Genomic DNA, 12,896 nt, shown 5'->3' on the forward strand with positions numbered 1-12,896 from the left:
GATGACAGCAATATAAGTACAAGCAACTTTTTATCAAATAGTGTGCAATCGTAAATAATGCAAGATTACTACTTTCAGACATAAAAAAACAAATACCACCAAACAAATGATCCAAAACTTGTAACCAAAATTCACAAGGACATGGCACATACTGTACATCATAGTTTGGCATGCAAACTGCTATGTAGTTCAGCTACTGCAAAAAGAAGAACCTTGGCAGCTATGTAAAGCAGTGTGTACATAGTGAATGCTTGACCATTATGTACAAAAATAGTTCTGCCCAGTTTGATGATAAGCATGAGTTAATTGGTGTAGCACAGCAGTAGATGCATATATTTTTTTGTGAGAGACCCTGCGTGTGGACCTGTGAACTTACCTTGAGCTTGTATATTGTTCAAGGATGCACCATGTGAAACAATGAAACTAATGAATGGATGATATTTCCATGGACTAATAATAGCAGAAATAATTACTACTAAGAGAGATAATTTTGCAGTCTAATTGATTTAAAACAATCATCACTGTATGTACGTGGGATGTTAAGCACTGATAATTGAAGTCTGACATACAAGAATGTAAGCATATAGGTAAATCACCACACGTAAGGTTCACAGAATGGCTTCTGGTATTCCTTGAATAAAAAGCATTGCTGGAATTGTCCAGCTGCTCAATATATTCAATCCAGTACTACATGTAGTTATGAGTGTTGCCGCAAAAGGTCATTCTAAGAAAAGTGCCAAGTGTGTGTATTACTACTATAACAATGATCTAGAAAAATTGGTAAGAGATTGCAATTTGTATGTATAGACGCTTAAACAGTATACACAATGAAATAAATATAGATATATTGTGAGGTCACTGATCCAAAGCAGTATCATCAGGGGCCAATAAACCAGTATACACCCCATCAATATCGATGCTTAAAATCAACAGAGAACCACTACTTTAATTTGTGACTATCATCACGAGAAAGCTTCGGAAGATGACAGTTGTCCAGTGCACCCTACACTATTCCGTACATACTAGATGAAGTAGCTGGCAGTGCAAACAGTACACAAACTCATTGTATGGTTCAGTGCAATTTACTACGGTTGTGTTATGCTAGTAAAGAAACCTGTGTACATATAATAGTGCATAGGTAACTGAATTAAGTAACATGTTGCACACAACAAATTTGAACTAAAGGATCAGACGTACATACTCAAAAGTATAAATTAAACTCATATGCATAGATGACAAGCACGAATATTATTACAGGGTAATATATATTATCCACTTCTGTACACATACTGTACGTACATTCAAAGATGAGCATAGATGCTTAAATATCGTAGGGGTCTTCATCTGGATTAAGACACATAAGAAATTTTAGTATAATAAATTTGCTTAACAAACTGTTTGTCTGGATTCCTACCTAAAGTATATTGTTTGTATGAAAAGGAGATTTGTGCGCTACGTTCTTAATCCATGTGCACTATGACAATGGGTAGTGCTTTACAGCTTGTATCGTAACAGGTTAAAAGTGTTGTATAAATTTTGTGCTGATAGTTACATGATACATCACGCAATGTGGCAACTTAACCATGGAAGCAATAGTGTCGACGACCAAGTGAATATACATGCACATAGTGCTGAAAGCACTTGGTAGAGATTGAGTGCTATTCCTACAAAACACTAAGTATGTAGTATCAACAATGTTTTATTATTATAATACAGGGAATTTTTAATACTGTGGTTATGTGTGATTGCATAACACACATTCAGACTAATGTCTCTCACAGTCACTTTAAAACACTTTACTGAGTAAACAGTGAATTATAATACTCCTTGCGTTAACCCTTTTACTAATACAATATCGTTACTCTGTCATGTGTAGAAATACAAAATAATAAATCACTTACCAAGATGGATATATACATGCAAAAATTTATCGAATGCATGTCACTAGAATACTGGAATTCCCCAATAACATTTAGCTTATATATTTACAACCGTATGTACGTAGGGCAAATTATTACATCTAGTCCCCTATAAATACAACAGCTGACTAATGAGTGCACAAAATTGTATAATAGAGACTACATACAAGCTTGTATTTTTCATTACACAAAAGCCAATGGCAGGGGCAGGAAAGTGAGTCACACATCTACAAGTACATAGCAATAACTACACAATGCTATAAATAGGTGTGAGCACTTTGACTGTCAAATTTATGCTGTGACAAGGTACAACCATACCTAGTATAGCTGTCTTACAGAGGGAAATTATCACTACTATTGTGAGAAGCATGGAAATGAGCTAGGATGCATATTACATTACAATAAAGGAGACGGTGTGAGGTGAACGGGTGTGATTGATAAGCTGGAAGATATGCACATTATTACTATGACTGTTTGGAAGAGTCAGAGCATCATTTCTTCTGTAAGAAGCATGGAAATCAATTAGAATGCTCAGTACATGAGGATATGTGAAGTACGTGGATGCTATGGCCAAGCTGGAAAGTATCCACACTACCACTATGATTGTTTACAACAAACGGAATATCATTTCTACTGCAAAGCACACTATGGCATGCTTAATTGCCCTTCTCATCCACATGGTCGCCGTAGGCTGTACAGACCACCAAGATGAATGGCTAAACAAGCTTGTGTGATTGCGTGACTACATAAATAAGACATTTACATTCAAGTTGTATAATTTGATGCATTATATATTATGGAGTTAATGTACATGAATATATTGCATGTAAATTTTAAGGTTAAGCATAATAGATTGGCAGCGCTAAAGCCAGATTAGCACATTTTAATAAGCACACAAATATAATCTGTGCCATAATTGAAATTTAATAGAAAGTAGCAGTTAGAAACTGGTTGGAACACTGACTACCCACATCACTGTAGACTATCAGAAATGTACAAATCTTAGAAGTTGAAAGCAGTTATTAGCCTGACATCATAAAACTTCAACAAAGCTAGTTAACTACAGCAATACAGGGCATGATCAATGTTACTACTTCCAATGATACACACATACTTCTGTGCATGTACATGGATATACAGAAACAAGGCTGCACTATAAAGTGTGACAATAAAAAATATTTTGGTTTAGTGATTAAAATTTTTATACACAAGGAATCCTTACAATTTCACATATCACATATAGTCAGCAAACAAGTACTATCAAGAAGACAAGAACTGATTGATAAGCACAAATGTTATATCACTAGCATATACAGGTATACTGGACCACTGATGTGATATCTATACAGTAGCATACCAATGGTTGTATATAAGACCTCAGGCAAAACATTTCTTACCATAATCAGTCATTCATCTCCTTAGATGTATATCATATACTGCTCTTGTAACATCAACATCCAACTGATATTAACCTACATGGGCAGACACAAATCACCAAAACATTTAATCTAGACAATTTCAGTTAGCAAACTAATAGTGGTATGTCTTTGTTATGCCAACCCACCACATGAAGTCACCTCTGGTATTTATGTAGTGTTAGTATAGGTGTGTGTCATTTGGATGGCTTAGTACAGAAAAGTGTAGACAGCTCATAGACTAGTTCTCTTAACTTGTCTAGATGTAACAGGCAGACCAAAATACTTTAGATTATAGACTAGTTAGCTACAGGAGTGTATAGGCCATATATTGATATATATTAAGAAAAGTATATCACTGAGAAAACAAAGAACCAAGGTATGATATACATGTAAGGTGTTACAGTGAATACAGTACTTCTACTAAAATGTAGCCACAATACCACCGATATACGATAGGATCAGTTTACTATATTTGGTATTGTGGTTACCACTAACAGATGGTATGACCTGTTGACGTGGCATGTTGATGGAATGCTATGGTAATTAGTTTAGGATATGCGGTACTAGTTATCTGCCTATGTGTGTAGGGTAATTTTCATGGGAAACACAGTTACGTGGAGAAATAAGACATGAGTATGGAAATCAATCAAATATAGTATGTAACAAAAGATTTGCTGAGTAATGCAATCAAGCATACTACCAGTGAAAGAAAACAATAAAATGCTAGTAAGTGCATTACAGATATGCACTAGTAATTAGATATAGTGTAACAAACAGATATATATATATTATATGTACAATGTAGAATTGGTAAATAACAGGCAGTAATGGTTATGAAACTTACTGTGATCACATGTAGATCAGTAAACATCAGTTCATCACAAAATATATCCTACAATAGAGATGTATGTTATCTCATTTATTCTAATTGATTGGTCAATTATGTACAATTACATTGTCAAAAATGTCATATTTTTGTCACAAAATGCTATATTAAGAGAAAATGACTAACTAAAAAGAATTACTTACGTAACTATCAGGCAATACTATAAGATCTTATATCTAATATTATGCAGAGTTTCCCTTAAAATAGGCTGATGTTTTAGAGAATGATAGTGGTAACTTACATCAAGGTATGCCCTCTTGACAGAGTGGTAGGTTTAACATGATTGTCAGTTTTGCTGTCAAATAATGGCAACTACATTGCAGGTTTTGAAATGAAGAAAAGACAGAACTTTTGGTAGATGTTTTATAGTTTTAATACCATTGTGCAGGCAGCATGGAGACTCTACTACTGTTCTGCTACATATACTACACACAAAGTAAGAAGTGTGTTGTAGAAACCATGTCTTATTTGTTGTCATTCACAGTTGAAGTGAAGTTTAACTGATGACCACAGTAATGGAGAAGTTAGAAGCACAACTACAACTTCCTGTTGGCTGAATGTGATAAATATAAGGCTACTAGACATTTGCACCATTGTATATATACATGGCAAATGTGTCTCATGCATGACACTTTTATGATAGATTGCAAACTGATGTACATTTTTTAACATTTTAAATATATATATACAAGGAAAAGGAATATTAGTATACACAGCTACATTATGCCATTCACAACCTTCCCAACCACAGTACCACAAAGTCTACTTCATAAGCCACATCTAGTGCAGTACACAGCAATACATAAGATATGCACAACAAATTTAGCATGTTGACGGTCCAAGATGTAGGAGTACAAAGCCAATGTCATGCACAACCACAAATCGTGCTGACAATTTTAACCCCAAAGTCCAGCTAACTTGCAACCCTCACAATCAAGTATGTACATGCTTAGGGACCATTATACTAATGATTGCTTCAAGAGGTGTCATTATGGTCAGTATGATGGAATACACTACAATGGCTTCTTGACAAGCTGTGCAGTAAATCAATAAAAGTCCCTTATAGACAGCACGTCGAATCTTCAAATATACACAAATCAAAACTTTCCCTACTGCACTGCTATGGTACAGCAGCACAGAATACGGCAGACAAATGGTATAAATACAGCAAAATAGCAATGGTAGCCAACACTACTATACTATTTGCATTATAAGCGACCAAGTTTGAAGTAATAGAATAATAATTATGGCATCACCGCGGGAGCAACCACCACAGCAATTCAGGGTAAGCAAACTTGCAAGTTTAACAGTGTGGATATTCAAGAATTCTACTTACATATACGTATAGCAATGTGAAGTAAACCAGAAAGGTTCTAAAATGGTGCCAGATCAACACTGCAGTGGAGAAGTCAAAAGATTTAACCACACTAAATATGCTTGCCTTAGTCACGGAGGTCCAGATAAGCACCATGACTTCTGCAAAAGGCACCATGAATTGTACTGGTGTCCTATCCATGCCTGTGGCTATAAAACGTGATGGAGAATTTTATAACAGTGTTGGACACTTAGCTACCATATTTTGCCATAATGCACGATTGTGTATATTTTTGTATCATAATTTAAGTATTATATTTGTACTCGTAAGCATTCCTTTGAAAAACATAAAACTAGCGTGCAAAATAAATTAAATGGGTATTGTAATTTCATAAAAAGTATCTAAAATTATCATAACTTCACAACCAGTGTACTAAACTCTAATAGTACAGACAGGCTAACAGAGTAAAAAGCACTTAGATTTCAGATGCAATAAACTTTTTTTTAAATTTATAAAAAATGTGCATAACACTGATACACTGGCAAATGACAAACACAGTACATGCAAGCTTCCAGCCATGCAGTATATCATCTGCTTCTACACATAGCACAGACAATACCAGTACATAGCAGTCCCAGTATACATATATATATAGTAACATATGTACTAGGACATTAAAAAAATATCACGTGTGTGACCAGATATGCTAGTGCTATAAAAACAAAAACACCCAAAATTAGTTTTGGTTAGATGAACAATAATTAGTATACGTGCCATTAGTTGCACTGTCGACGTACAATATAATTGGATCAAATGGCTTCTCAATATTATTGGTAAGCAAATGAAACTGATAATTCCTACATATAAGTAATATACATCCTACTTGCAGGTGTGGTGTTAATAACTGTAACAACATTGCAAATTGGGTCTATACCAGCATACATTACAGTTGCCTTGCAATTGGAGAAAAGCATTATTTTTGCAATGAACATGCAGAGAGGGTTACTTGTCCTATGCATCCACGTTCTGGGAGACGATTATGTGAAGTATATGGGTGTACTAATGGTGCCAAAAAGTATGCCGGAAGAAATTGGAATTGTCCAGTAAATTATCATTTCTTTTGTGAGTATCACGCTGAACTTGGAAACTGCCCAATTCACACGGCTGGCTACAGAAGGTATTGAAGAAAGCAAACTGTGAAACTATAGCATAATATAAGTTATAGTCATGTAATGTGTAAGAAAAGTATTAATAGGCTGATATCATCTGTAGCAAGCATTAGGAACTGAACACAACATATGTAATCATCCAATAATAATTAAAATTGTGTAAAAAATTCATCACATGTAAATGCAACCAAATACTGCATGATGGATGCACAGTAACATAGATGACACGGAAGTTAATATAAAACCACATCAGTCTACAGTATAAATGTGTACTTACGTTTAGTAAGCCAAACAAAAAGCTAACATCAATAAAGGGTGGGTGTTGCACCTGTTGTTCATCAAAAAAGTATGCTGGGATAAACCAGGTGAATACACACAATGAATAAATGTTACGCATACAATAGCCCTAAGTACATACAGATGTACTTTGCTTGCACAAGCTACAAGAAACTAATACTCATTACAAGACCATATAATCCTGGTGTTGATTATTTGCAACTGTACTGTTATTGTTAATCACTTAATTTCAGATAGTATTTCCCTAACCTCGAAATAGTTACTTCATCAAAAACATTCCTTGGAATGAATCAGCAAATTCAACACACCGTAGGCCCTCTCCTCCATAGCTTATAAAGGTACACACACTGCAATGATGAATATATTACATATGTACAGTATACATTATGGCTCTTCCAACCAATGTATTTGTTAATGTACAAGATGGGCAGAAAGGCTATATTACCATTGATGAGGTAAGTATAGGATACCACTATCTGTGCAAAAAGTAAGGGAGAAGTTTTCTAGCTTAAGCAGGCAGTACTTCAGATTAGTGAAAGGCAGCCAAGAACTCTCCCCAGATCGCAAAGACGAAATAGTAGATTTTAGTGTAGGAGGTCAGATACAAGTTTTATTTAGAGTGTCTGGAGGATGATGATGTAGATATGTAGTCATGCAGTGTAGGCAGTTAGGAAAATATTATGAACAGTGACTGAACACTTTGTTGTACAAGTTCTATGCATTTATTATGTCCATCAATCTTTTTCTAATTTTCACAATTGATATAGACTACAACAACACTTCAATTATGAATCTGAATGTATAAAACCAACCTAATGGGCACAATGTACATTCACAGATATCATGGTTTAAATGGTACAACTTTTGTAACTATCCCATTGAAATTTTTACTAAAAATGGAGCCATTTCTGGTCCTTCAGAGCATACAGAATACAAGAATCAGCCTTTGCAAAACTGTGTTATGTGCATAAGTGAAACTGTATAAGTGCTTACATGGGTTGAAGGGTGGGCATTAGTTAGAGCTCTAAATGGACGGGCAAGTCTAAGGCCAATCGCTGGAAGCTCTGGCCAGATGAATTGAAATGGTATGAAACACACAGAATCACATTTACATAACTTTGTAGGATAGTCCAAGCCTCAAACAACCTAGTCATTTCAACAGGACTCACAGGAGAACAAATGGGTATATATGTCAAGCCTGTACCTATCTAGTATCTTCCACTGTAAAATGATATTTAGAATATTCTTCTTCAACTTCTTTTCAGATATATTGTAGGTAAATGTATGTTCAACTAAAATCCAAAGAATCAAAATTGTAACTTTTATGCCCTATGAAACTCCACTTTGGTTAGAGCTACTTCAAGAGACCACACATTTGATTATGACTGGCTCTCTTGTATATCCCTGAGAATGAAATAGTAGTTACCGGTGTGGCTATGTCTGTCACCAATACGTAGGTATATGAAATAGGCCAAAAAGCATTACTGCTACACAGATGCACACAGTGGAGTAGGCTTTAAAACCTAAACTAATATTCCTGTGTTATAAACATACATTAATGATACCAGTGAATTCTGATGATGTAGAAAAAGTGGAGTTTTAACAAGTGGGAATTTGAGAAAGCTAAAAACCATGTGAGCAAAAGTTGTCGGATCTGTATGACTATATACCAGCAGCTACAAGTTACGTATATAGCGAATTTCGGTTATCTTTACTGTCTATACACTATAATATCATTGCAAAATACACCCATAAAACAACTGGACCCATGCAGGAATTACCCTAACCCGGACAATGAATTACAAAATATCCCCTACACTGAATCAGCACATTTATCACATCTGGTGTAGCATATAAAAGCATAGGTAGGTATACACAATGAATATATCAAGATTTTTATATACAATGGAATTTCTGAATCAATTTAGTGTACTTGTTACCATAACTGATGGACTAAAAGCTTACATCAAAGCAACAGAGGTAAGAATATATATTAGCTCTATATAAGCTACATACAGTAATTCCATGGTTTATCATAGGATTCTACTGTTTGTGAACTGTATCAAAAAGTAAGAGAAAAGTTTCCCAAGTTGAGTGAACACTACTTTAGGCTTTGTGATGGAACTAAAGAATATTCTCCTGACTATGGACAACAGCAAGTACATCTCAGCAATGGTGGCCAATTATATGTGTTATTTAGGAATCGTGGAGGAACATGATGTGTGTATATGACATGCACTATGCACATTTTTTGTATACACCTTTTTAGTGTAGGCAACTATACTACATGATTTTTAACTGTTCAAGTTTTATACACATTATTTGTACAGTCAACATTTTTTTGGGATTAATTAATTAATAAATCTGGCAAATAATCCACGCTTACTTCCATCAGATAGCCATGTATATTACCAGGCATGCTGGAGATGTCAGCCTATACTTTATGGATATAAAACAGGTTGATGCACAATAGAGATATCCTGTGGACTAAAAATAGGATTCAAGCCCAGTTGCCAGAGACTTTAGCATTGTTTATTTTCCCCTAGGCGTACGGATATTACAATTGATCTCATTATAACCCACGTTCAATTTCATAGCTCTGTGTTAGCTGAAGTATTCAGATCCTACATTATAAAAAAAAGTAGTGTGCTTAAAGCATGTCAGTAAAAATACTGAATGATTGAAAAAAATTGCAAATTAATTGAAACAATCATATTTATCAGTATCAGGGATAAAAAACTTAAGTTTAACAGTATCTTGAATGAGTGTAAAATATTATGTATTTGAATGTGATAACAAATATACTAACTAGGGCTGGGCAATAGTGGATTTTTCAGTGTCCGAACAATAGTAAGACACTGTTCACGATAGACGAAAGCACGATAGTGAAAATTCACCTATTTTCTACTTTTTACCTTCAAAGAGATTTGCAAGTATGGATGTTACTTATGGATATGTTTTCACTAAGAGTTAGTACTAAACAGCCTTTTAGGCTAATTTTTGCTCCCAAATATTATTTTAAAAATAATTTTGCAGTAATTTCTGCATATTTTTAAATGTTAATTACTGTCCAATAGTAATTTTTCAAACAATAGGCAATACTGATAGCAATACTATCCTGATATTTCGATATGTTATGTTCATACTATCCCCCAGCCCTAAAGCTAACATGCTTATAGGAAATAGGTGTAAATTTTACATGTACTGCCACTCTGTGATGTCATCTGGTGATGTACAGTAACATAGAATAGCTTTTGAACATGAAGTTACATACAAGACAGGTGCACACATCCACTTAGTAAATCATAGATTAATACATTTGACAGTGTCCACCTGATATATACCATATTCGTACAACTCCACAGATATCTTATGTAATGGGAGAATCTAAGGGGAAAACCTCACAAATATGACAACAAAATGTCTTTTAGTTCCTTCCTTATGAATCCATATAATACCGACAAAAGGGAGTAACGACTATCATTCCTAAGGCTGCATACCAAAGAACAGAGGGCATTTCTAACACAACAGTGTAGCTTGTAGTTTACTCTACACAACACCTACCTGCTACTTTGCGTGACTGCCACGTTCGTTAAAGGTTAGTTCATATCGTGGCATTCTTATTGCCTATTATGGTTACTACTGCATGTTTTAGGAGGGCAAAGTCACAGGTATGGAGGAAGCTGAAGAACTAGTAATGGTGAGGATTTTATGTTAGATTTATTTGCTTAGTACCACTTAACATTACAGTGTGACTGCTGTACTACCATCTACAATCTAGTGGAATACTACAGCAACTTCTGGTGTTTGGACCCAGATGAATTACACATTTTCTGTATTGACTGCTTCATACCATATGATGGTGCAACCTGCCCTATCCATTCTAATAGTTTCTATGACAACTAGAACTGTTTTCTACAGCGAAACTTCGACATGTACATAGTCTATCGTTTAGTTATTACTTTGTTCATGCAACCTTTGCAGTAAAACATTGTATACTCTGTACAATGGCTTCTTATAATTTACTGAATAAAATATAATTAAACCACGATTGTCAAGTCGTAGGCAAAAAAGACTATAACAAAACTCAGTACAAGGTGAGTGTGGGGTAGTACTGTAGCAATGAACACTAGGAAAGTACTGTAATTTAGGCTATGTATAACAGTAGTTAAGAGTCTATAAGTCGCAACAAATAAACAAAGCTTGACGTTTAGTATAGGTAATCAACAAAATTGTATACTACTAAACAAATGTTTCAAATTCTTAATGGATGACTACTTGATACTTCATATACTAAGTCAAGGATATTACATGTGTGCCTAGCAAAAATAGGAGAGTCATATTCAAAGAGCAAAGCCTTTGGCTACTGTGCTAGCATGGTCACACTAACCTAGTAAACCAGCACTGGGACATCTACTCAGGTGCTGTTAGTCAGCAAAGACAAATCCTAGCCCCCTGGGGCAGGACTAGTACTATTATATTTTATTACTGTGCAAGGAGGCTGTACCATGTTTCACAGGTGAAGGTGTGGACACTTGAAGTCCCACCTAAATGTCTTCCTACTTTGTGAGGAGATATGGACAGTCAGCATTTGTGGTTTTCACAGGTACGTATTGATGTTGTGACTGGCTCCCTAGTTGACATCAGGCAACCATGCAGGTCCCCATTTAAACAGCTGGGTAGACCGAAGCAATGTGAGTAAAGTTTCTTGCTCAATAAAACAACAACCATGACCAAGTACTGAGCCTAGAACCTTCCAATTGTTGGGCTGGTGCTCTACCACTTGGCTATGATGTCTCACCCTTGCTAGCACTTACACTCACTAATAGAATTAATATTTCAATCAAGTGGGTAGACACACTTACCATGTAGGAAGTATCGACACCATTCTGTGTACAAACTACATTCAGTATTAACTGGTTTATATGCATTACTAATAAGTAGTAGAAACAGAAAAAAAACCTTCGACTGCTACAAATCCATATAGTCATCACTACTTTACACATCAAGCAAATGAAAAGCTCATGGCTCTACAATACTATATTTACCTCACTCCAAACGAGGAAATCAGATTGGTTGACAGCACATAGTAGAAAGAATATGCACAGTAAGCAGTGTTCATATACAGGAATTTAAAACAGTCCCTCTTTGTCAGCTGTTTTTGGCAGAATGGCTAGATGAGTAATCTTTGCATATGCTTTAAGTGGATCTAGCCAAGGTAGAGTTTTACAAGGGCACCATTTATGCTCTCCTATTATCCTTGAGACTGAATTAGCATGTTCATAAGAATTCTTAATGCATGCATGAAATAAAGAATGCTAAAAGCCTTGCAACACTCTCAACATGTATGACTGCTAGTTATACACAATAAGGCGGACACAGATGAGTTACAAACTGGAGGGAATTTTTTTTCCCTTTCTTGGCCCTTTTCTGTTTCACCTTATTGTTAGCCAGGTTTAGTAATTGTTTAAAGTCTCCAGTTCTTGTTAGGTTAGGTAATTCAAAGGCTGCAGCACATGTTGCTATCAGACCTTCAGTGCTGGTCACTGTAAAGTGCTAATAACAATAAATACTTAGGTTTACAGAAAGAAAATCCATTCCTCCTGGAAGAGACTGAGTGTGGCGCTCAACTAGACATTGAGTGGCCTGCAATTAGACATTGAGTGGCCTGCAGTTCCAATCCTGGGGTAGCAGGGATTTTTTTTCTGTTCTTTAGCCCTTTTCTGTTTCACCTTATTGTTAGCCAGGTTTAGTAATCATTTGAAGTCTCCAGTTCTTGTTAGGTTAGGTAATCCAAAGGCTGCAGCATATGTTGCTGTCAGACCTTCAGTGCTGGTCACTGTAAAGTGCTAATAACAATATCAATAACTTGATAATACCACTGAATCCTAA

At 35.4% G+C, this 12,896-nt stretch overlaps 3 long non-coding RNA genes across 9 annotated transcripts in view; 2 read left to right on the forward strand and 1 right to left on the reverse strand.

Moving 5' to 3' along the window:
• Positions 1–12,896, reverse strand: part of LOC136263363 (uncharacterized) — a 36,345-nt gene that overhangs the window by 22,923 nt on the left and 526 nt on the right. For 4 of the 5 annotated variants that reach the window (XR_010704590.1, XR_010704591.1, XR_010704587.1 and 1 more), the window contains exons 2-4: positions 12,053–12,853; positions 4,182–4,229; positions 3,317–3,391 (exon numbers count right to left, since the gene is read on the reverse strand). This is a non-coding gene — a long non-coding RNA (uncharacterized lncRNA). Of the gene's footprint in view, positions 1–3,316; positions 3,392–4,181; positions 4,230–7,253; positions 7,352–12,052; positions 12,854–12,896 lie in introns of all 5 variants that reach the window. The other variant, XR_010704589.1, reaches the window with a different exon arrangement.
• On the forward strand, positions 3,509–6,889 carry LOC136263359 (uncharacterized). 3 transcript variants are annotated; one of them, XR_010704582.1, is made up of 8 exons: positions 3,509–3,713; positions 3,769–3,876; positions 3,925–4,063; positions 4,431–4,491; positions 4,547–4,659; positions 4,708–5,508; positions 5,572–6,371; positions 6,428–6,889. It is a non-coding gene; the product is annotated as an uncharacterized lncRNA (long non-coding RNA). The 3 variants fall into 3 exon arrangements; XR_010704581.1 differs by having other exon boundaries at positions 3,510–3,713; positions 3,769–4,063; XR_010704583.1 differs by lacking the exon at positions 3,769–3,876 and having other exon boundaries at positions 3,510–3,713.
• Positions 8,857–9,379, forward strand: LOC136263361 (uncharacterized). The gene is made up of 2 exons (XR_010704585.1): positions 8,857–8,984; positions 9,044–9,379. It is a non-coding gene; the product is annotated as an uncharacterized lncRNA (long non-coding RNA).

The sequence above is a fragment of the Dysidea avara genome, chromosome 8 (genome assembly GCF_963678975.1).
Source record: "Dysidea avara chromosome 8, odDysAvar1.4, whole genome shotgun sequence".
NCBI classification, from domain to species: domain Eukaryota; kingdom Metazoa; phylum Porifera; class Demospongiae; order Dictyoceratida; family Dysideidae; genus Dysidea; species Dysidea avara.